This window comes from Alexandromys fortis, unplaced genomic scaffold (assembly GCF_014885135.2).
Source record: "Alexandromys fortis isolate MF-2015 unplaced genomic scaffold, M_Fortis_MF-2015_v1.1 scaffold_38, whole genome shotgun sequence".
Classification (NCBI taxonomy): Eukaryota; Metazoa; Chordata; class Mammalia; order Rodentia; family Cricetidae; genus Alexandromys; species Alexandromys fortis.
The window spans coordinates 10,625,752-10,651,603 of record NW_026067916.1 but is presented as its reverse complement, the minus strand read 5'-3'; the positions used below and the strand labels follow the sequence as shown (position 1 = coordinate 10,651,603).

Genomic DNA, 25,852 nt, shown 5'->3' with positions numbered 1-25,852 from the left:
CATATATTAATATTTTCAGATTGATGTATTTTCCTATTTTTAAATAGGTTATAATCTTTCTTCTCCAGGGAGATAAGCTCATATTACTCCTACATAAACAGCACTTTGATCATTTTTATTTATTGGAGATTCCTTCAGTGCCCCTTTGAAAGATAATAAATAAAATGGGAATCTCTACCACCCCATTTAAACAAAAGTCAGGTCACTGTGTATTATTGGGTCCTTGATGTCAACCTCCCCACACAGTGTTATCCCACTATCTTTAGCTATTAGGACAAAAACTTTTCCCTGATACACACTGATAGCTTAAATATATTTGATTTTATGGATGAATAGTAGTTTATTTCTTGACGAGTGGGTACTAGAATTAATTTTCTCATAAAAACTTTTTCATTTAATTATTTGGAAAAATATTTGAACGAAATTTAAAATAGCAATTTCAAAAAGCCATGTACCTTCTAAACATTCCAGTCAAAATCCCATTTACAGGGTAGAGGCAACCATAATCTGCATGCCGGGGTTTCCGATTGTCAGGGAAACATTAGTGCCCCTCACTGGGAACGGCCCTTCACCCCTAGCATGGCTTTCTGCCATGGAACAGTCTCTGGCCAAGAAGAAGGTTCTGAAGACCCAAACCTGTGTTCTTTAGTGAGGCAACCCTTGGGTGTGTGTCGGGGGTGGAAGGATATGGGGAGTATATGTTGAGTTTTAGATTTTTTGCAAATTTATCGCCATTCTCAGTTCTGTTTTTGTGGGCAGCTTCTCTCTCCACCCAACCTTGTCATTCTCAGTTTCCCCCAACAGTTTTCCAAGAACACTTCCGCTAACATTTCTCTGTAGACCCAGGTTTGCCTTGAACTCGCAGAGATCCACCTGCCTCTGCCTCCAAAATACTGGGATTAAAGACACATGCCACCATTACCACCTTCTATAGGAAGTATTATATCAGCTACTTTAGTACAAGAAGAGTCTCCTGAAAGTCAGTGGAAGAGTCAGAGACAGCCCTGTCCTCACTGTCGGTAGTCCCACGAGAAGAACGAGCTACACACCTGTCACACATGCAGAAGGCCTAGGTCAGTCCCATGTAGGCTGCCTGGTTGTCGGTTAAGTCTCTATGAGCTCCTGTGGGTTCAGGTTATTTGATTTTGTGAGTTTTATTGTGTCCTTGATCCCTCTGACCCCTACAGTCCTTTTTATTTCTTAGCCCTCACATGATCTTCTTGTAAAAGTCATAAAAGAATTTAATAAACTGAAATTAACATTGAGTGCAGTTCTAATTCCACTAGTTTTAAGATACTTTCACTGTATTTGACATTTCAGGTATTTTTTTTTTAAATTTCATCCTTCAACAATGTGAGACTTCATCTGACATGTGATGGAGAATTGAATGAAAATTCAGAATATCTTGTTCCAGATACGTAACATGATCTTAAAGTAGGAAAATATGGTAAAAACTTAATCTATTAACAAAGAATTCGTCAAGAAAGAAAGAAGCTAGGACCAAGACACAACATTCAGTGTTCTGGCACTTCATGAGCAGGAGATGATCTTGCAGAATACAATGCAGAAGTTGTTGAGTTTTAGTTTGTGACCAGTTTTGCTGATCAGTAATCAGAGTATGTCTTACTATTCCTTCCATTGTGTGAGTAGAAAATCTTAGAAATTGACTCTGGGGAGGAAGGATGAATACAAACCCTTTGGTCTGACATTTCCAGACAGCAGATCCTGTGGATTTAGCAAAGTCCAGTGGTTTCCATTTGGAAAAATGAAATGTTTATTTCCATGGTCAACAATAAAGCCTAGCACAAAATTATTTTCAAAAGTTTTTATTGTAGGAAATTTATATCACATTAAATAGAATGGAACAATTGGCAGCTGTGCCCTCATCAGCAGATTAGGATGGTACCCAGGAGTGCCTAGATCCTGGCATACTGCCTACATCACCTTTCTTTATAATAGAGTTGGGTACTCTACTGACTAGGTTCATGTGTCAACTTGACACAAGCCAGAGTTATCAGAAGAATGATCCCCAGTTGAGTAAATGTCTCCATGGGCTCCAGCTGTAAGACATTTTTTCTCAATTAGTGGTCAATGTAGTAGGGCCCAGTCCATTATGGGTGGTGCCATCTGTGAGCCGGTTGTCCTGAGTTCTATAAGAAATCAGGTTGAGCAAACCAGGGGAAGCAAGGCAGTAGTAGCAGCCCTCCATGGCTTTTGCATCAGCTCCTGACTCCAGGGTCTTGCCTTGTTTGTGTATCTGTCCTGACTTCCTTCGGTGATGAACAATGCTGAAGTGTAGGTCAAATAAACCCCTTCCCCACTAACTTATTTTTTGGTCACAGTGTTTCGTCACAGAAATAAAGTCTCTAACTTAGGCAGGTACCAAAACATAGATATTGTTTATCTAATAGCAGACTATTATATAGCTAGTATCCAAAAAATTTTCTAAAGGAATCAATTAATTGACGAATGAATCATTCTCCATTAATCCAATTCATCCAACTTCCCAGAAACTGAGACTTTCTTTGAGAAAAGATGATTATTAGATATGGAAAATGTCATACTAAGAAACTATTCATAGAACGCTATCCCATGGAAACACGTACAAGAGTCAGCACTTCAAAGAAAAATCAGGTTATTTCTCTAAAACATTGTTAAGCAAGACAGAAAAGCGTGTTATTGGAAGCTTCTAAAGGGAGCAAGAAGCAAGGAGCTCTACTAGGTGCTTATTATTGGTGAGGCTAATACGAATTCCCTGTGATATTTTGCTGCTTGGACATCAGCCTGCACCTGAAGACATGGTCCATGTGTGAATTGAAAGTATGTTTTTTTTTTTGAAGAAAGGTGCACTCTGAATCAAGGTAATTTAATCTCTTTTGCTAGTGGATTTCATGTCTCAAAAATTCCTAGCAGTATTTGCTTCTGCAGCACATATGCTAAAACTGGAACCAAGAAGATTAGCATGGAACCTATAGAAGGATGCTATGCAAGTTTATGAAGTACTCCAGTTACATAATTTTGGCTAACAGAAGTCTAGCCTCCAACTCAGGTGGAGAACTCCTACTCCACCGCAGGCCACACCGGCCAGAAGGCCAGAGAGCAAACAGAAAACAAGGAACAAAATTCCCTCCAACAAAGATGGACTCCGGAAACTGGCACCAAGACTTATAATCACTCCACACCCAGAAGCATAGACATTAGTAGAAGAACACAGTCAGCAAGAACATATTATACACAGGAAAAATACTGAGTGCTTCAAGTATCATATTAATGTAGTTAGAATCATACCTGACTTCTCAACATGGACTATAAAAGCTAGAAAGTCTTGGACAAACATGCAGATTCTAGGAGACCACAAAGGCCAGCCAAGACTACTATACCCAGTAAAGCTTTCAGTCAACATGGAGAAAAACAGACATTCCATGATAAAGTCAAATTTAAACAATATCTATCCATAAAGCCAGCCTTTTGGAAGGTAATAGAAGGAAAACTCCGACCCAGGGAAGTTAATTACACCGACATAAACACAAGCAATAGATAATCCCATGCCAACAAAACCAAAAGAAGGGATGAGGACACACACACATAATACCATCACCAACTACAGAAAATGACAGAAGTTAACAATCATTGGTCGTTGATATCTCTCAGTATCAAAGAATTAAATTTCTTAATAAAATGACAGAACAGTTGCAAAACCAGGAGCTATCCTTTGGGTTGCATGTAAGATTCACACCTAAATAGCAAGGATAAGTATTACCTCCAAATAAAGGGTTGAAAAAGATTTTTCAAGCAAATAGTCCCAAGAAGAAACCTGGTGTAGCCTTCTATTATCTGAGGGTCCATATTAAAGGGTGTCAACAAAATATACTTCAAACCAAAATTAATCAAAAGAGAAGAAAGACATTTCAAAAGAAGGACATTTCATACTCTTCAAAGGAAAAATTCACCAAGATGACATTTCAATTCAAAACATCTATGCCCCAAATGCAAGGACACCCACATTTGTGAAGAACCTTTATTGAAGCTTACATCACATGTTGACCCTCACACATTGATAATGGGAGACTGAATACCCTACTCTCACCAATGGATAGGTCATTCAGATCAAAACTAAACAGAGAAATATTGGTGCTTAATGATGTTGTAAGCCAAAAGGATCTAGCAGATATTTATAGAATATTTATCCCAAACACAAAAGAATATACCTTTTTTTTTTTCGGGTAAACTCAAGGAGCTTTCTTTAAAATGGACTACATACGTATCACAAAACAAATCTCAACAGATATAAGAAAATTGACATGACATCCTTCATCCTATCAGACTACCATGGATCAAAGTTAATTTCAAGAACAGAAACAACAGAAAGACCGCGAATCATGGAACTGAAAAACTCTCTACTGAATAATAACTGAGGCAAGACTTCCTCGAATACATTGAAAACGAATGCATAATATGCCCAAACTTATGGGACACAATGAAAGCAGTACTAAGAAGGAAGTTCATATCACTAAGTGTCTGCATAAAGAATTTAGAGAGACACCACCAACTTAAAAACACACTTCGAAGCTATAGAAGAAAAAGAAGCAATCTCTCCCGAGAGGAGCAGACAACAGGAAATAATCATGTTGAGTGCTCGGAAATCAATAAAAATATTTTAAAAAATCAATAAAATAGAAACAAAGAGAATACAAAGTATCAAGGAAACAAAGAGCCGGTTCTTTCAACAAGGTAGACAAACCCTTATCCAAATTAAACAAAATGACAAAGAGAACATTCAAATTAACAAAATCAGAAACAAAATGTGGAACACAACAAGAGATAGCAAGAAAACCCAAACAATCATTAGGTTATCATTTAAAAACCTGCACTCTACACAACTGGAAAATCTAAAAGAAATGGATAATTTTCTCAGTAGATACCCTTTGCCAAAGTTAATTCAAGATCAAATTAACAACTTAAATAGATCTATAATTGATAAGGAAATAGAAGCATTCATTTCAAATCTCCCAATCAAAAAAAAAAAAAAAAAGCTCAGGCCCAGATGGTTTTAGAATTCTATGAATATTTCAAATAAGAGTTAATGCTAATACTCCTCAAATAATTCTTTAAAATAGAAACACAAGCAACATTGCCAAATTTATTTTATGAGGCCACCACCACGCTGCTATCCAAACAACACATATATGCACCAAAGAAAGAGAATTACAGACCAATTCCCCTCATAAACATAGATGCAAAACTACTCAACAAAATATTTTCAAACCGAATCCAAGAACATATCAAAATGATTACCCACCATGACGAAATAGGCTTCACGCCAGAGAAGAAGGGATGGCTCAACATATCAACATCTGTCAATGTAATTCACTATATAAACAAACTGGAAAAAAAATGACACAGGATTACAGGATTGTTGTAAGAAGGCCGCTTGTTTGTTTCTGGGCTGCCCGGCAGCTCAGACTTGAAATAACCACACAGAAACTATATTATTTAAATCACTGCTTGGCTCATCATCTCTAGTTTCTTATTGGATAACTCATGTCTTAATTTAATCCATCTCCATTAATCTGTGCATCACCACACAGTCGTGACCTTCCAGTTTCAGCATGTCTATCTCCAGTGGTAGCTCCATGGCTTCTCTCTGACTCTGGCCTTCTTTTTCCCAGCATTCAGTTTAGTTTTCTCCGCCTAGCTCTGTTCTACCCTATCAGGCCAAGCCAGTTTTCTTTATTCATTAGTGGTGCTCACAACATACAGAGGGGAATTTCACATCACGTGATCATTTCATTTCAAGCTCCAAAAGTCTTTGACAATATCTGATACCTCTTCATGATAAAATTATCAGAAATATTATGGTTACAAGGGCAAAACTAAACATAATAAAGGCAGTTTATAGCAAGTCCATAGCCAGCATCAAATTAAATGGGAAGTAACTCTAAGCAATTCTACTAAACCCAGAAACAACAGAAGGCTGCTCATTCTCTCCATACATATTCAATACAATACTTGAAGTTCTAGCTAGAGCACTCAGACAATCAAAGAAGAAAAGGGGGATACAAATTGGAAAAGAAAAAGTCAAAATATCATATTTACAGATGATATCACAGTATAAATAGACTATCTCAAAAATTCTACTAGGGCCAGCTGGACTAGGTCTAAAAAAAGCATGGGATAAAACCGAACTCGCTGAACATAGCGGGCAATGGGGACCGCTGAGATGTCAAAAACAATGGCACTGGGTTTTGATCCTACTGCACGTACTGGCTTTGTGGGAGCCTAGGCTGTTTGGATACTCACCTTCCTAGACCTGGAAGGAGGAGGGAGGTCCTTGGACTTCCCACAGACAGGGAACCCTGACTGCTCTTCGGACTGCTGAGGGAGGGGGAGTTGATTGGGGGAGGGGGAGGAAAATGGGAGGCGGTAGCGGGGAGGAGGCAGAAATATATATTAAATAAATAAATAAAGTGTCCCCCATAAAAAAATCTACTAGGGAATCCCGATAGCTGATAAACAACTACAAGGAAGTGGTTGGATACAAGATTAACTCAAAAACAAAAAACCATAAAAACCCAAAAAAACCCAAACTAGTAGTTCCCCTATATACAAACGAAAGTGGAGTGAGAAGGAAACTGGGGAAACCTACCTTTCACAATAGCCACCAACAATACAAAACGTCTGTGATACTTTCAATCAAAGAAGCTAAAGGCTTGTATAAAAAAATTCAGTCTTTGCAAAAAGAAATTGAACAATATGTAAGAAGATGGAATGATCTCCCATGCTCTTGGGTTGGTGGGATAAACATATTAAAAATGGCTATCCTATCAAAAGCATTCTACATATTCAATGCAATCTTCATAACAATTCCAACACAATTATTTGCAGACCTTAAAAGGACCATTGATGTGGGATTCCCTTCTGTGTGCTGTAAATATGTCTTATTACCATTGGCTAATAAAGAAACTTCTTTGGGCCTATGGGAGTGCAGAATTGGGCAAGGTGGGAATTCCAAGCAGAGATAGAGGAGAAAGAAAGGCAGAGTCAAAGAGATGCTATGTATCTAACGAAGGAGACAGATGCACAAAAACTTGCCTGTAAATAATTATCCTTGTTGGTAATATGTAAGAGTTAGTTAATACGAAGCCTGAGTTAATAGACCAATCAGTGTTTTAATTAATATAGTTTTCATGTGATTATTTTGGGTCTGGGAAGCTGGTAAAGGAAACAGCAATCTCTGCCTATAGACCATACTCAATTTCAAGTGGAAAAGCAAAACCCCAGGATAGCTAAAACAATCCTAAACAATACAAGACATTCTGAAGGTGTCACCAGCCCTGATTTCTGCTGCTTTAATAAGCTTTCAGGTGATGTCAGTAATACCAATTAAATGTTCTCCCTGAAGTATCAAGGGTTAGAAGTGGAGAAGCCCAAGCCGAGAAAGGCTAAATTGAAACCTTGCTACAAGGGTAATAACAGAAGGGTAAGCTTTAGCTGAATTTCAAACGGAATGAAGAACTTTTAGAAACAAATTATTTTAACAATCTTAGATTTTACTTAAGTTAACCAAACAGTGTTCAAGATGGATTTTTTTTCATTTCTTACAGAATATTTTTAATAAAAACTCAATTCTTTTATATTCTTTGGCATGTAATAAACTATTTCTGTAACAGAAATCCTAGCATCTGGTTTTCATCTCTACTGCTCTTTAGTGGTAGTGTCTAGTTCTTTTTTTTTAAATATAATTTTTTATTAAAAAAAAATTTCCGCCTCCTCCCCGCCTCCCATTTCCCTCCCCGTCCCCCTTTTCCCCCCTCCCCCTCTCCTCTCCCCCTCCCCCCACTCCTCTCTTACACCTGTCAGAATGGCTAAAATCAAAAACACCAATGATATCCTTTGCTGGAGAGGTTGTGGAGAAAGGGGTACACTCATCCATTGCTGGTGGGAATGCAAACTTGTGCAACCACTTTGGAAAGCAGTGTGGCGGTTTCTCAGGAAATTCGGGATCAACCTACCCCTGGACCCAGCAATGCCACTCTTGGGAATATACCCAAGAGATGCCCGATCATATGACAGGGGCATTTGTTCAACTATGTTCATAGCAGCATTATTTGTAATAGCCAGAACCTGGAAACAACCTAGATGTCCTTCAATGGAAGAATGGATGAAGAAAGTGTGGAATATATACACATTAGAATACTACTCAGCGGTAAAAAAACAATGACTTCTCGAATTTTGCATGCAAATGGATGGAAATAGAACACACTATCCTGAGTGAGGTAACCCAGACCCAAAAAGATGAACATGGGATGTACTCACTCATAATTGGTTTCTAGAGATAAATAAAGGTCAGTGAGTCTATAATTTGATCTCAAGATGGATTTTTAAAAGTCAGCTGCAAAGCATTTCTGAAACAATGACAGCCATCTGCATTCTTCAGCCGAGTCCTGAGTAGAAGTGGACCAGGGAGCCTGTTTCCTTAGCAACGTAGTCTTGAAATTCTGGATCCATGAGACCTCAAAGCACACTCGAGCTCCTGTCTCTGCTTTGTTCATCAAAAAAAGCATCTAAGGTTCATCAAAGAGCGGCTCTCCAGCAGACCCTACTACAGTTCAGCGGCTATGGGTGACAGGCAGGTAGACATGACAGATGTCAAGCTTTTAATTAATAACACAAATGTGTCAAGCAAAGGTTATATTAACTGTAATGGCCAAGTAGAATTGCTGTATGTATGTATGTATGTATAATGCATACATACATACATACATTATAGATAGATACGTGTATATATGCAAGGGTGGTTTAATGTTTAAGAACCTTTTTCTTCCCACTTTTCTCTGTCAGGATATATTGTAGTACCAGAAAATCTTGGAGGCATCCTTAAGTATGCCTATCTAGTCAGTCATAGAGTCATATAGATTTGACATCATATATATGTATACATTTATATATATATATATGCATACCTATACACAAAGGTTTATTTGCCTCCTTCTACGTGCAGACATCTAGTTAGATCAGCACCATTTGTTGAAGAACTTTTTTTTTCCAGTGTGTATTTATGTTTCTTTATATAAAAAAAACAGGTGTTTATAAGTGTGTGGATTTTTGTGTCTGTTTCCTAATCATTTCGTTGGTCAACCTGTATTAATTATGCCAATGCCATGTGGTTTTGGCAGGACTTCTAGAAACAGAAAAGTCTTGGAAAGGAAGAAAGGCAGACTCTCCAACCTGATGCAGAGGAAGCAGGACATGTAAGGAGAGGTGAAAGCCACAAGTCAGGTGGCAACACATAGATTAATAGAAATGGGTGAAATTATAAGAGCTGGGGGTGATAAGCCTAAGCTATAGCAGAGCTCTCCTAATTAGTACCAAGTCTCTGTATCATTATTTGGGAGCTGGTGGTACAGAGATTACTATTGAAGCAATCACTGTTTCAGCTGAGTTAATACCAAGGCACTGTGATAATAAGTAATTCTGTACTGAATTTCATTCGAGGTATGTCTAACACCTAAAACATCCCTGAATTCCTTGAGCCAAAACTTTCCTTGTAGTGGTGAAACCATTTTTGCTATGGGACAGAAAACGGTAAGTCTGACCAATGTTTGAAGGTAGACAACACAGTGTAACACAGTCAAACCTCTAGACAATCCTGAAGAGCCAGTCATTTGTAGTATTAATTGCAGTAGCTGTGCGGCTCCACGAGGGGAACACAGCCATTGCTCCTGATGAAACAGCATTCCCTTCTCCATGGCTGTATCCCTTGCTGCCAAGGCCACCCTTGGCATCCCTGTTGCTCAGATCCATCAGCAGAAGCTGCTATATCTACCCACCATTATTGTGTTCCAGCCACAACCACTGTTGCTACAGTGTCCCATCTGATCTTCATCCCAGTCTGCCAATTAGTCTTATTATCTATTCAGTGAGAAATTAAATAAATTTGCTGCTCATTCCCTGCCCAGCAAGTGTGGGATAATACGTACTGGTTTTCCCAAACCTATGTCATTCATTGCATTACCAAAGTCTATCAAAGTATGGCCTCCATAAATCTCATTTATTTCAAAGTTGGACAAAGAGATACATTCGCAGTTCCTTAGCTGTTATGTCCTGTCCTGTCTTTCTTTTAGAAGGTTATAAAAATGTGTTACACTTGGTCTCCTGCTGCTGATAGTATCTCCATCTGCTCAGCAATAAATCAGGTGTGTAGTGTTCCCTGCTTATGGTCAAACATGCCGCCAGATTCCATAATATGTACCGGAGCAGAATGAAACAAATATTGAACAACATAGCAACACTTTGTCATATTTTATTAAGGCTCACAATTCAAAGTCTCCTGGACATAAACAAGTCTCAGCAGGGCCAGCATCAGTGACGCACAGATAGGACATAAGGCCTGGTACCAAAGTACCCACAGAGCACTGGTGCCTCCTGTGAACACTGAGGCCCAGCCTTTCCTACCCAGTGGCTTGAATTAACAACAACAGTCAGAAATGGCCTGGAGCCACAAATTGTAACTTTTTATTAAAGCTCCACCTTATTGATATTAATCTTTGGTTAATTGCATTAAAATTTCCATTCATTTATTTTTTCCTAAGATTATTATGTCTGTGCAGTTGTCAGATAATTGGAGAATGTTTGCAACACTGAGCTAGGAGCACCTGCCACCATTCTCTTACAGAGTAGGAGGGACAGTAAAACCACCTCTGAGCAGGGGTGTCATTCTAAAACACAACCCAAGAAATCATGGCAGGATGAGTGAGGGCTCCTATGAATTTCCAGAGAGACTCAGTCTCAGGAAGGTATTTAAATGTTCTGATAAAAAATGTCTTGAAATTATTAATATTATATTTGAATTTGTGGTTTACAATTTTAAATAGGGTGGGGCAATGCAACATGGGATAAGATGAGAAGCAAAGTATGTGCTGGCCCTCTTGTGCTGACGTATAGTGAATCTTTGTGAGTACAAAATTTTGGTGCTCCCAAAGATTGTGGTAGTTCAGCAGGATTAAAAGTGTGCACAGGTAACTTGCTATCACTATACCAGAGTGAGGAAAGACATGCAAGCTCTCACTTTCTATCTAAAGTGTGCTTTAAAAGAAGAAAAAATACAGTGGGCATCCAAGGGAAATGGATGGCCAGGGAAACATTCTCATAGGCTTTGTCAGTCAAGCAACCTCCCTTAAGTAACGAGCCAGTCACTGAAGCTGAAAACGACATTGTAAGAAGAGTAAATAGAGTCCGTAGCTACTTTTCCTACCAAGTTCTGTCTGCGTCAACAGGCAGAGGGTGACGGGGAAGACGCGTCAGGAAGATGAAGACCTAAACGGTGAGCAGCTGAGTTGTGTGCTCCTCTGCTGTTCTGAAGGGATGAGATGCACGTGTGCACACAACCTTTGTAACGTCGGTCATTCTGCACCTGTTAAATCTCTCCGTATGTGCAATTTAAACTCACGGTGCACAAAATAAAGGTGAGTTGATGTGGGATTCCCCTCTGAATGCCGTGAATACAATTAGTTACTAAAGAAACTGCCTTGGGCCTGCACAGGGGATAGAGGTAGGTGGGGAAAACTAAACTGAATGCTGGGAGAAAGAAGGGCGGAGTGAGAGAGAAGCCATGGAGCTGCCGGAGACAGATGCCTGAAACGTTTCCAGTTAATCCACAGCCTTGTGGTGGACACACAGATTAATAGAAATGGGCTAAATTTATATGTAATAATTAGCCAATAAGAAGCGAGAGATAACGGGCCAAGGAGTGATTTAATTAATATAGTTTCTTTGTGATTATTTTGGTTCTGGGCAGCCAGGACTAACAAGCGGCCTTCCTGTTACAGATGAGTGGTAAAATTTATATTTAGAATCATTTTTAAATTTCAGCCGGCACTAAATAACATGGGAAGACTGTGCAGTCAAGAGAGATGCTGCAAGAACACAAAAGATTGACATTTCTGTCCTCCAATGGCTCTCCCCACACCCTGCTTTTTTTTTTTTTTAACAAAGGTACTATTTTTTTTTTAACAGAGAAAATTATGCAGTTGGTCTTGGTTACATTGTTATATTAGAGGTTTCACACTGTGGGTAGATTACACAGTTCTCACGTACAAATAAAATGCCTATCACCATGTTTTATGGTTTTAATTCCAATAAAATGTAACTGTGTTCTTATTCTGAGGAGGTAGTGAATTTGCTTTTTTCCCCCATGTAGGCTGTACAGAGAGGAATTGGGAAGACAGCTCCGACAAGCCATCAGAAATGAGCTTCACTCCTTAATTGAGCGTGTTAAATTGTTTTTATTTTTTTATTTTCCTTTTTGGAGCAAGTGTTTTTCTTAGCACACTCATCTTGGTAAAGGTCACTTTTAAGTGATGTTTAGATGGTGGGAAAGTTGAAATGACCTCCTCCAAATGAGTCATTTCTTTAATTTCTGACAAGGTGGGCCTCAAATGGAGACATCAAACATTCATTACTGAAAAAGAAATGCTTTTCAAAATGTAGCACAACACTTTTCTGGGGGATTCTCATTTTACTATTTCATTTAGTTATTATAAGAAATAGTATACTGTTACTATATCCCCACATCCTGCTAAAGGACACTGATATAAACAGACCCTGATTCTCTACTATGAAAGCTTCCCTCCCTTGTACTATCCTCCCTCACCAAGTTGTGGGAAGAAGCCAAGTTGTTAGTGATTATTTTGAAAAGCAATCATAAACATAGCGACTGTTTCAGAATGGCATGATAATGCATTTCAATGTGCATGCAGGATATTTAAAAGATGAAGAGCTAATTCCCCGGGAATAGACTACATCCATATGATGCTTAGGTTTGACATAGCTCTTCTGGGATCAGAAATTCTCCTTCTGCTCGAGTAGCTGCATCCATTTTCTACATTCAACCGAGTTTAAAGGCTGCTTGTGGTCCATGTATGACTCATCCTCTTAATATTTCACAATAAAGTAAAATCACACAATTTAAATGAGAAAGCTGGAGTCTGGCCTTGTGGTGTTTCAATGAACTATGCTAGAAAGTAGGATACGGAAAGGGATACTCCTCTTACATTTTCAGTTGGAGGAAATAAATATCCCCAAGCTATTGGAGAACATTTACTGTGATGGAGGTTATGAGAATTAATGGAAAGATGCAAATTACTTTAAATGTAGCACTGATGGGAAACGCCATTCTGAACGACTACTTTGTGCCGTCAACCAAAATGTAGGTGCTGCAGTGTTTTAAGCAAGAAAGGTTTTATGCCAAAAGTTCATTCAAGAGAACATTGAATCAAATATTAAAAGGCCATTGAACTTCTGACCAGTTTTAGTCCTTTCAAATTATTTTATTATTCAATTGCTACTTTCCATGATAACATAAAGTTAACATTTGGAAGCCAGATTTATTGTCATTGGCTTGGCGGACAGGAGACTGGTGAGCACCCAGAAATAAAAAACAATGTGGCCAGAGTAAATATGCAATATTTGTCCTTTATTGCATGGGTTGCCTCAATCAGAATGATGTCACATGATCAAAACACATTTAATTTTATTAACATATTATAATTATTTAATTTAAAATGCCCAATAATGGTCACAGATGTTCTGCACCTTCTTCCTGCTTGTACATTTATGCAGTTGTCGCTGGCTAGTATGGGGTAATGAAAGCTCCCTCATGAATGGAAACAATACTGTATACAAACCTTGAAATCTGCAACATCATTTAAACAGTAAGACGTGAAGGACAACTAACTGTTAGGACACACAACACAAGCTCACTGGTGTCTTTTTGTGATGAACTTTCCTTTGGGCCCCAGCTTGCTCCCAGATAATGGCTTGGAGACTTATTATGAACGGTTGGCCTTAGTTTGGGCTGATTCTTAACTAGCTCTTATTAATCAATTCCTATTTATCTACGCTCTGTCACGCACTGCCATCCAGCTCCCCCACATCTCCTCGTATCCCTCGCATACCTCAGTTCTGCCTCCTCTTTTGTATCTCTGTCCAGAAGTCACGTCTATACCCCCTGCCTATCTATTAGCTGTTCAGCTTTTTATTACAACAATCAAAGCAGTCTTCATCCACATGGTGTACAATTATCCCACAATACCTTCCTGCAGTCATTTGGCCTCATTCTGAGGAAGCTTAACAATGTTAAGTGATGGAAAGATGCAAGATCCTATACAGCACACAAGGCTCTGCTGTGAATGTTTTTTTAGTTAAAGTAGTCAATTTATATTTTTGTTTGTTGTGAAAATGTAAAGTGTGTTCATCAGCAAGACAAACTCTGGTAAGAACAGCCTGCTTCTCTCCTGCTCTTTTCTCTTACAGACCCAGAAACAGAGGGTCCGTTTGCCTTTTACCGGACAGGAAATGATCACATTCACACCTATGAGACTGGAGCTCGGAATTCCAGGTACTCAATTCTCTTTCTTTCTTTTTTTTTTAAAAATATTTATTTATTTATTATGTATACAATATTCTGTCTGTGTGTATGCCTGAAGACCAGAAGAGGGCGCCAGACCTCTTTACAGATGGCTGTGAGCCACCATGTGGTTGCTGGGAATTGAACTCACGACCTTTGGAAGAGCAGGCAATGCTCCTAACCTCTGAGCCATCTCTCCAGCCCTCAATTCTCTCTCTTATCTGGACATTTCTCCCATGTAAACTTTTACTTCAAACGCCATATTTAATAATCTATGTTCCCTCCACTACCAAGAAGTTATTTTAAGATATAAAATCTGTATCTAACATTTAAGTGCTGAAACTGAAGAAGTTTAAAAATATTATCTCTTTTTTTCTTTAATAACATTTAACAATCTAATACATACACAGAGCTGATGTGGGGTGTCCTTCTGTATGTGTGTTGCTTTTGTTGGTTGATGCACAAAGCTGTTAGGGCTAATGACTTAGTAAAGCCGGGTGGGACATCTAAACAGAGAGAGAGAGAGAGAGAGAGAGAGAGAGAGAGAGAGAGAGAGAGAGAGAGAGAGTAGGTGGAGTCGAGGAGATGCCATGTAGCCGCTGAAGGAGAAAGATGCTGTATCATTATCAGTAAGTCACAGCCTTGTGGCTATACATAGATTAATAGAAATGGTTTAGTTTAAGAAGTAAGAGTTAGGTATGAATAGACCTGAGCCATTGGCCAAAAACAGTGTCGTAATTAACATAGTTTCTATGTTATTAGTTGGGTCTGAGTGGCTGGGAAACAAAAATACAGTCTTTTTTTTTACACTGAGTTTTAAAAGAACCAAAAATGATCAGCCCTTCCATAGATCTAATTATTTCAAATCATTTTAATTTACAACATTTGCCTTACAGTTATCAATAATATTCTAATTCTTCCACTGGCCATTTTAGCCACTATTTAATGATTTTCTGTTACACTGTTACTAGCAATGTCCTTCCTTGCCTCCCTTCTCACATCTTCTTGGCACACTATATCACTTAAACTGAAGAAAAATATTTAAAATATTGACTATAATTCAGTATAAAGTTAAGAAACAGTGTCATCATATTTCTCTTCTCATACATCTGCTGCCTATCTTTTTTCATCTGCCTGAAATTTCTATATCCCAAGATTTCTAATATCCCAATCCTTAATTTTTCCTACAATTGAATTATATATTGCATGTTTTTAATTTTACTTCTTTTTTTTTCAATACCACAAGTCTTACATCAGACCGACTCATTTCTGCCTTTTGCCAGCAGGTTTTGCTACTTCCAGATCCCTCAGGCCCTCGCCGTTCACAGTGCCAAGCTCTCCCACTAGCTCTGGAGACTTTCTTTCCCCGCTTGCCTGGAAAGCGACTTTTGACTGACTCACCAATTAAGAGAGGTTGGTGTTAATGTCAGTTCTGACTAGTCCTGAAATAAGAAATCAGTGCAACGAGACCATAAGGACTGTAAGCTGAAGAAAGTAGGCTAAAGTAATTTTTCAGAAAAGACAGCTGTTTAATCACTCACTTTCCAGCAAGTGTAGAATTGGACATTCTGCTCAGAAAAAAAAAAAATTATTGAATCAACTTAACTACACGGGACACTTGCTAATGGAACTAGCTTCAGACACGGCCTTCTTCGCCTTCTGTGAAGTTGAGCCTACAGCCTGAACTACAATTTCAGAAGGAGGATAGTCAGGTCCGTGCAGGCTGAGAGGCCAGAGTATCTCAGACTAAGTCATTTATACACAGACTTCACCTCTTGCAGGGCTGAAGGCAGGGAAGCTCACAGTTAAGGGGCCAGCGGCTAGATGTCACTGTCTTACCATGCCTGCCCCAGGAATGAAGAACTAGAAGAACTAGAGGGATACATTTGTTCCTTTGGGGTCCTTTATAAGGGCCCTCTTCCCACTCGGAGATTTATATTACTTAGACTTTATATTGCTGATTCAAACGCTGACAGAAGCTTCTTAAGTGGAGAAATGCTTACTTTGGCTCATGGTTTTGGCGCGTCATGGTGAGGACAATGTGGCACAGCACAGAAACTGACCCTAGGGGCTAAAAAGCAAGAGACAAGCAATGCTGATTTCAATTCAGTCAGCTTCCTCCTTCCCTTTGGGTCCCGTCAGGGCCTCTTTCTGTGCAATTAGACCATGGATATTCAGGGGAGATCTTCCCACCGTGGTTAATCTCTAAAACCATTCTCTTAGGTACAGCCATGGGTGCTTTTTACTCTGGTCAAGTTGGTCATCAGGAATAATCAATTCAAGAACTCTGCCTTCAACTTACAATGGCATGACAGTATTGTTCCCCCGAGGAGGAGGATCTGACATCAATTTTGGAGGCATACAAACATTCAAACCATTACTAGTGTAAAGATCATGAATGATATGCTGGTATGTCTCTGTCTGAACTTGCACAAATGTCTCTCTCCTGTCCTTTTTGGTGATCTGTCTACTGCATGTGATGTAGGGACTTTTTCATACAACAGGAGGTGATTGTGAAGGATGTACTTTCCAATGATCGTATTTGTTCTGTCGCATGGCTCATTTGCTGGCTTTCACAGCAGTATGAAGGGTCACCTAAGTCTTTGTGATGCCACCAATGAAATAACATAGAGATGCAGATTAAAACCTTTTAATGACACTTGCTGTTTTCTTACTGTCTCGTGACTATATTTCATCTCACATGAAGAAGAACACAGAACATACTAAGTTTCCAGAACTTTACTGGGACAGAGTAAGGATCTGAAAGGTAACTGGTGAGCCTATTACCTCTACAATTCAGTCTCTTAAAATTTCAAATTAGCTATCCAGAAAATATAACACTATTAATAAAATTTAATATTATTTAATAAATTATCCAACTTAATGAAATCTTTCATTTCAAGTGTAGCAGATGGTAGGGGCTAGATGTTTGTCAATTCCTAAAAAATTGTAAGAATGGGTAATGATCTAACAGCAGGAATAATATTAAGATAGCAGGTACACTTGGCCTAGGGCAGGGAATGTTGAATTTTCAAAAATGTCTGATCATATATGTCCTGCTAAAATTTTTAAAAAGCTCAATTTTTAAAGGATGCAAATTTCTCTCTAAGCTTTACTATTTTTACAATGGCTCTGTAAGCCATTCTCTTTAGCAGCTCCAGTTTATAGTGAAAACACCAATGCAGACAGAAAATACACATTTTCTTAGTCACATGGCTGATACACAGACGACCTGAGATTCATATCTAGAGACTGGTCCATGCTTACGACGCCTACACAAAAGGCCCCATTCCTGCTGTTCAATATAAAGAAAATTTTTAAAAGGGAATTTTACGCGTAAATTACATGCATGTAGGACAAAGGTATAGTATAATACGGTTTAGAGGGTGAAATATCCACAAACATCCATGTCTAGGAAGCTTTTGAAAAGGATTTGCGCAAATAAATAGACAGCCAGGCAGAAGCAGATATATTTGGAGCTCTAACGACAGAAGGATGAGAAAGCTGGGGAACACACTCCAAGATTCTGGACCTATTCCCAGATATGCTGGGAGACAGGAAGTCTCTTTTTCCAGGGTGTGTGAGTCGTTCTCAGGAAGCTTTACAGCTGGGCAACCCAGTTTTCTACAAAATGATCCCAGAATCATGCCGTGACGTTTTTAATCCACTCCAGAGAGCAGAATCCCTGGTCTGTGGTTACAAGCTGCAAGGTTACTAAGCACACTCCAGTGATGCCCTGGAGCATCAGGCACAAGCTTGGTCCTGAGTCCGATGAATGGGTTCTAGTTTGGGCTTCTCACCAAGTTATTGATGCCTAAACTTTTATACTGAATGACTTTCATGGTCAAATTCATTTGTAAATTTTTTTTGAGGAGATTTTTCTTTTTTACCACATGACATGTTTCGAAATCTGGGATCAAGCCAAATTTTCTTGTTTAATTTTGTTGCTTCCCAGCTATTCAGAAAACTTCCCTACCTATTGATGCATCAGATTGTATAATTGCTTTTGTTATTTATTTTATTATTTACATTAGGCTGAAGATAGATGACACCTAGATGCAGTAACCTCAGGTGTTAAAAAGCTAAATGGTCAAGTATGTAAGACTAAGATTTAAGGCTCTGAGTTAATTTTCCACCCCTGGGACAGTCACTTCTGCAGCTGCGTTACTCTTACATTTCCTGATAGAGTATAAAGTATTCACCCTTAGTGTCAGTAGTAGAAAACATAGTTGACCTATGAGTAGTGTAATCTTTGAGGCCACCAATGCTGCCTAAGTTGAATACACCTTCTTTGTTACAATTCTTAAACTGCTACAAGGACACTTGTGAAAGGGAGACTCTAAAAGTTCTCAGGCCAGTCAGAACAAAGCGCCCTCGGAGATTATGTATCCTGAGCAAGAGCTGGTTTGTGTCAGGGGGAGGGGAGGAAACAACATGTAGCAGATCATGTAGGTGCCTGCATATATGTATGTCTGTGCATGTGTTTGTGTGCATGTGTGTGTACATGATTGTAACAACAACTAAACAAAAAGAGGCCATGACTTTGGCAGAAAAAAAAAAGTGGTGGGGTTTGAGGGAGGGAAGGATAGAGGAAAATTATGTAGTAATTTAAATAATAAAAATATTATTAAAAATTGATTCCAAAGACACTGGACTTGAAAACCTGGAATGAGAAGACTTGAGATCAATCTTCTGGATTTTATAAAATTATCTGTGATAGTGGATTATATAACCTCACTAGGACATTGATACTCATTCTTATTTGTTATTGTAAATATTATTATATACTTTTACTAAGAGGCAAACAACTATGGTTTGAAATGCAATTGTTTGTATGGATGAACTTAGGATCAATTTTATAATACAGCATTAAAGAAGCACACTGTACTATGTCATATTTCATACAATACTTAATGCTAATAAAATACTCATAGGCAATACACAAATGAGCAAGAAAGCTTGCAAGATTCTACAAATATTGATTGGAAAGGTGTAGAAAGTTGAAACCATTATTTTATACTACAAAACTGGGATCATGTATGACAAAAATTTTTGTTACCCTCTTCCCATTTTTAACAGTCTTGCAAGGAACATTTTCTGTACCTATCTTATGGCGTCATTCTGGATCAACTTTTCAGAATGAATGTACCGACTATAGCCACTGGATATTTCCAGTTGTCAACACTCCCCTGCACTACAGACCTAGAAACCCAACAACCAACCTTACATCTTCACTTGACTTTCTAATAGACACTTAAAACTTTCCATTTCTATAACAGAAATCTTGATTCTCTAATACAATCCTGGATGCCCAATATTTGCCTAGAATCTTTTCATCTTAATACATAGAAGATGGAATGTTCAGAATCCTGAAGGGAACCCTAATTAACACTTTTCTTCTCCATGGGTGGTAATCATCAAAAATCTCTTTCTCTCATCCGTGATCAAGTCCACGTTATCATCTTTTCTCTTGGACGATGGCTATTAATAACTAATTGCTACTTTGCTTTTCTGTTTATATGTCCTAAATAATCATTCATATCAGAAACTGAGTGGTATAACATACCCTCCCATAGCATGAGATTGAATTTAGAGATAAAGCCCATTTCCTTTCTATAAAGCTCAATTCATCTGGCCTTGTGTATCCTTTAGCAAAACATTTTTGAATCTTCCTTCATGCATTGTTCAAAATGCCAACAAATTATTTAGGTTTGTGGTAACTCATTTTCACTCCTTTCCCAGTGCATGATATGATGGCTTTAACACCATTCCACAATGACAGCTATTGTCGAAAAACTGCATAGCATGTTTTGTAATGTATTTATTCAATTTCCTTGCTTGTTTCTAATACAAAGGGAAGAAAACAGAAGCAAAGAGCTAATTGAAATGTGTTTAAAATATTTAAATTGTCATTAATGTAAAAAGCACCAGGGCATAAAATATCTCAGAGATTCATAATTAGTGTCTTGTTTGTGCATGGATGTTCTACGTACAGGTATATAGCTCGTATGTGTGAACACATCTGTATAGACATGTATACGACCAGATGTCAAACTCAGCTGTCTTCCACCGTCTTCATTTTATTTGTTGAGACAGAGTCTCACCGAACCTATTTAGTGAGGCTGGATGGTAAGCAAAATCGAGGGACCCATCTTTTCTGTCTCCTCAATGTTGAGATTATAGATTAGCACCACCGTGCCCAGGGTCTCTCCGGTGTGCTGGGAATCCATTCTCAAATTTCATAATTGCATGTCAAGCTCTCGATTAAATGAGCTGTCTCCCAGTCTCTTACAGCCAGTATTTTAAATTAACGTTCTTAATATGCTAAATCCCGTGAATTCTTCCAGAGAAAAGTGCGTGAGTACTACATTTTTGACATGTAATATTAATTATTAACTACAGAAAGTTGACAATGTTTGTGCAAGAATAATGAAATAATAAAACTAGTAAAATGTGAACTTACTTCGGATCCACCGAAAGCTCTAACATGTCCTATACATCCTGAACTGTGGCCTTGTTATTTCTCCTCCCAGAATAACCAACCCAGGAAACAAGCTTCTAGAGTTTTCTTGTCCTGTGTTCCCTGTTCCCCATTTTTTCAAATACTCTAGCCCAGGATGTTGAATCTCTCCCTTCACTGCATTATGGTAAATACAACTCAATGTAAATCATATTTATAAGTATAATATATATATATTTTACATATCAGCATATTGAGTTTTACTGTTCAAGCGTGGTTTTATTTATATTTTTTTCTTTAAAGGAGCATCCCATTCCTGATGTCATGGACTTTATGAGATCCAGCACTGTATCTCACAACCCATGCCAGGGCCCCCTCACCAGTGTGATGGAGGTGGGTCTTGTATCTTATCTGTTGCTTTCATTGGTAATAATAAAGAAACTGCCTCGGCCCTCATAGGACAGAAAATTAGGTAGGTGGAGTAAACAGAAGAGAATGCTGGGAGAAAGAAGCTGAATCAGGGAGTCGCCATGATTCTCCCGCTCCAGACAGACACAGGTTAAGATCCTCCCTGGTAAGCCAGCTCGTGGGCTACACAGAATATTAGAAATGGGTTAGAACAATATGTAAGAGCCAATAAGAAACTGGACCTAGCCGGGCCAGGCAGTGTTTGAAAGAATACAGTTTCCGTGTAATTATTTCTGGGTATAAACTAGCCATGATGGCGCCCAGACGTGATGGGCTAAATCCACTTAAAAACCTGAGAGGACTTAAAAAGGAGAGAGAGAGAATTTAAGACAGCTTTTTGCTGTTTCTGGGTTGCGTGCCACAAAGAAATTGTCCTGACTTGGCAGCAGGAAAAAACTGGCTGTTTTAAAATGCCGGCTTTCTGGGCTGTGCCGCCATTGTGATCTCTGTCTGGCTCCGGCGGGAGACAGAGCTTATGAATGGAGCATTTGGATTAAAGTGCTACGATTTGTTTGATGGCAACTAGACTGCTGTGTGCCTAAAAGGGGGACATTGTGTGCCGCAGCTCAGAGGCACAAGCAGCTCCGCCATGCTAATGGTGCAATGTGCAAGGATCAGAGGCACGAGCGGCTCCGCCATGTTGGACTGGGCGGGGCCAGCATACAGTACCTGTTTTTGACCTAGGAATGTCACAGCTTAGATTCTTAAGCGCTTAGTGATTTAAAGGCGCAAAACAAAGTGCTCCTGGATAGTAAAAAAGTTACAGATTCACAATAAAACAGATTCAGACACTGTTGGATAAATGTACGTAGGCTTGGGAAAGAGAAGAAAAAGAATATAAAGAATAAAGTTAATGTCTTAAAAAGAAAAAGGGTAAAGTCTTTAAAGAGACAGAGTACAGAAGTACAGATAGTTATAGATTAAGAGAAATAAAGAAAAATAAGCCACGTAAAAATGGAAAATTCACAGAGAGTCTGGATTATGTACATTGTGTTTTCTTTAAAATTTTTGACTGTGAAGGAGCTAAGTACAGAGAGACATTTCATTATATGGGCTGCCAAGCTAAACCAAAATGGATTTCATGAGGGTATTATGATTTCAGAATTTGGGTCTAAGGATATGATGCTTTGGAGAGGGTCTTCTTTTGTTTTTGCAGAGGATGAGACCCTGTGGATTGCATCTATTCCGATTTGGTATGATAGACCACGCCCTCCTGAAAGGTTGCTGTGAACACCCTCAAAAAATTGCTTCGCTCAATTGCCAACTGAGATGAAACTAGCATACAGGTTATATCATGAACAACCTAATTAACGACGCCCCTATTCAGCAGGAAGCAGTTTGTAGAGAAAAAACTACGCCCATGTTCCCAAATATTGTTTATAAATGTTCTTTTACATTTAAAGGGGGATATGATATAGATATGAATAATTTGCATTGGTATGGATTTTAAGGTCAATTTTGTTATATGTATATGTATTTTTGATCTTGATTAAGGTATTGTGATTGTGTAGTTCATTTAAAAATGTAATGTATAATTAGGAAATATAGGTTGTTAATGGATAATCATCGCTAATACTTAAGCTTGTAGTCATGTTAGTTAGATTTTCTAGATATATAGAGAGATATTTTAGTTAGATAGGCATTCTTCATATCTTTCAAAGGCTGCAGAATATGGCATTTAAGATATTTTAATAACTTAGGGTTTTTCATGACAATGAGACACATTTGCTCCTGGCAGCACCAATCTATTTCAAGAGGAAGATGGGCATCGAAGAGAATCCTTATGGAGTTTGATAGCCATTTGGGCAAGAAACTGCTCTTGCCTGGACTGTTGCATAAACTGGACACAGAGAACCCGCAGAGAGAGGACTGCTGAACTTGCCTAAAGGTGAGATGACCTTTTGGGGTTCCTGCTTCATGAAAGAGTCTGTGAGACATTCTGCAGGACACAGCAAAAAGTGACTGAACTGTCTTTGGAATTTCTTGCTTGATGAGAATGTCTGCTGGATACTATGGGCCTGTAGGCCGAAGATGGATGCCCCAACGGTACAGAGGAACTTTGGGTGACTGTCCAGGCAGCGAGATGTCTCTTGTCATTTCTAGAGTTTTGGATTTCTTGTTTACTTAAGTATTATTATATCCTTCTGGAGTCTTTGATGGAGTTGAAGAATGAATAGATAGTTATAGTTTTCCTTAGTTATGATAAGAGATAAAATAGATATAAATATTGTAACTGTAATTTTTACTTGATAACTGTTTTGTTATATGTAATTTTACTATGTTAAAGTTAAAGCCTCTCTTTTTTTGTTTAAACAGAAAAAGGGGAAATGATGGAGGTGGGTCTTGTATCTTATCTGTTGCTTTCATTGGTAATAATAAAGAAACTGCCTCGGCCCTCATAGGACAGAAAGTTAGGTAGGTGGAGTAAACAGAAGAGAATGCTGGGAGAAAGAAGCTGAATCAGGGAGTCGCCATGATTCTCCCGCTCCAGACAGACACAGGTTAAGATCCTCCCTGGTAAGCCAGCTCGTGGGCTACACAGAATATTAGAAATGGGTTAGAACAATATGTAAGAGCCAATAAGAAACTGGACCTAGCCGGGCCAGGCAGTGTTTGAAAGAATACAGTTTCCGTGTAATTATTTCTGGGTATAAACTAGCCATGTGGGTGGCCAGGTGCCGGGGACGCAGCCCTGCCGCCGCTCCTAATTCAACACCAGTGCCTGCATATGCTCGGGTGAGCCCTGTCTGATTTTACATGGTAGATGGGCAAACAACTGACAATTTTATTTGCTTGAATTTGGATGTATAGCTGTAAAACAAGATAAAATGAAGCCCTGAATCATATAAATAACAGTCCACTACTCTCCATGAAGTTAGTCTCAATCTCATCGAATTGGTCCATCCTATTAGATTTAATATGTTGGTGAGTACATGCTACATTTCCCACAGCAGAGAATATCTACTCTGTCCTTTTAAGTACATACCTAAAAATGGTGAATTCAGTGTTGTCATTGGGTAGCAGGTTTTATAGAATAGGTGAAATTATGCTATACACCCACTGATAGATGCAAAAGACATTCTGTAAGTGTTGATATCTGTGAAATCAGTAAAGGCTGAACTTGCTGAGATACTTAGAACTTTTAACCTATCTCTGATTTAGCATTATCCCCCCTTGGTAATTTCTAAGTCCTCCCTTCACACACACACACACACACACACACACACACACACACACACACACTTTTACACTCTTTATGACTTGGTTACATTCACATGATTTTTTTTTCACTCAAAATGCCTAACCTGCAGTACAACTTTGCATAACTTCACCTGTTTAATGCCAGCTGCTTATCCTTGTATTTGTCATGTGACTGAGCAGGTCTTGTGGCTCTACAACGGCTCACAGTCACAATAGAACATTACACTACGCTGCTAGCCCAAGACAAGATGAAATTTCAACAAATACTGAATATCTATTGCTTTTACTACAAATCAAAGCACTCTAAGTCAATCTGCTATAAGCCAGGAGCCCCAATTTAGGCAAACATATGCTTCTGTTGTGGAAAAAATGATTGGTAGAGGCTTCTGGGTTACGGCGTAGAAAATTAATCATAGCTCAAATGTTCATCTAGGTGCTGGTAACAGAATATTTTATTTCATCAACTTTTCCAGCTGCTGGTGGGACTCAGAGCCTTGTATACGCCAGGGGAGTATCCTGCTGTAGAAGACTATCTCCAGTCAAAACAGCAACTGAATCTAATGGGATTATAGGCCATGGGTGAGCAGCAAACATTAGAGTACATAGTTCTGCAGTTCTGCATGTTAATGTCCCAGATCTAGAAGATGCCATTACACTTGACCTGATCGCAGGCAGCATTCATTCTATTGCAAGCTCCTCCATATCCTGCTGTATTCTACCGCTTCATACGGGTTTTATGTTTTGAGATATACTTCTTATTTTTTAATAAATTAGGTTGCAAATAGTAGTATGTATTCTTTTCTTCTTATATTGAAATAATAAATGTATCAATTTCCTTGAACAGGTCCCATTTTCACCGCTTTAAATGCTTTTTTTTAAAAAAAAAATTCACTGTTTAAATGCATATGTGTGAATAGGTACGACCTGGTTTTAATTAGAAGCCATTTACTGTCTCCACAAATAGCTAGAAGAGGGCCTGCAACAGCAGTGTCTGCTAGAACAGAACTAGGAAGACAAGCAAACAACTTATGGTATAGGAACAGGTGTTTCACTTCTGTATAACATAAGACGGTGTTTGCTGACTCACGATATAGTGTTAAATCAATGGGGAAGAGCAGGGTAGAAAGAAAGACATTGGTGTGGTAGGGAAGCCACGCTATCATTCATCCACCATTCATCTATCTATCTATCTATCTATCTATCTATCTATCTATCTATCTATCTATCTATCTATCATCTATCTATCTATCTATCTATCTATCATCTATCTATCTATCATCTATCTATCTATCTATCTATCTATCTATCTATCTATC

The 25,852-nt window shown here is 38.6% G+C and overlaps 1 protein-coding gene and 1 pseudogene across 2 annotated transcripts in view; one reads left to right on the top strand and one right to left on the bottom strand.

The window, feature by feature from the left end:
- The window catches only part of Magi2 (membrane associated guanylate kinase, WW and PDZ domain containing 2), a 1,234,898-nt gene that overhangs the window by 979,259 nt on the left and 229,787 nt on the right, over window positions 1-25,852 (bottom strand). The gene's annotated exons all lie outside the window — the stretch shown is intronic.
- Window positions 2,917-3,014, top strand: LOC126500181 (uncharacterized; annotated as a pseudogene).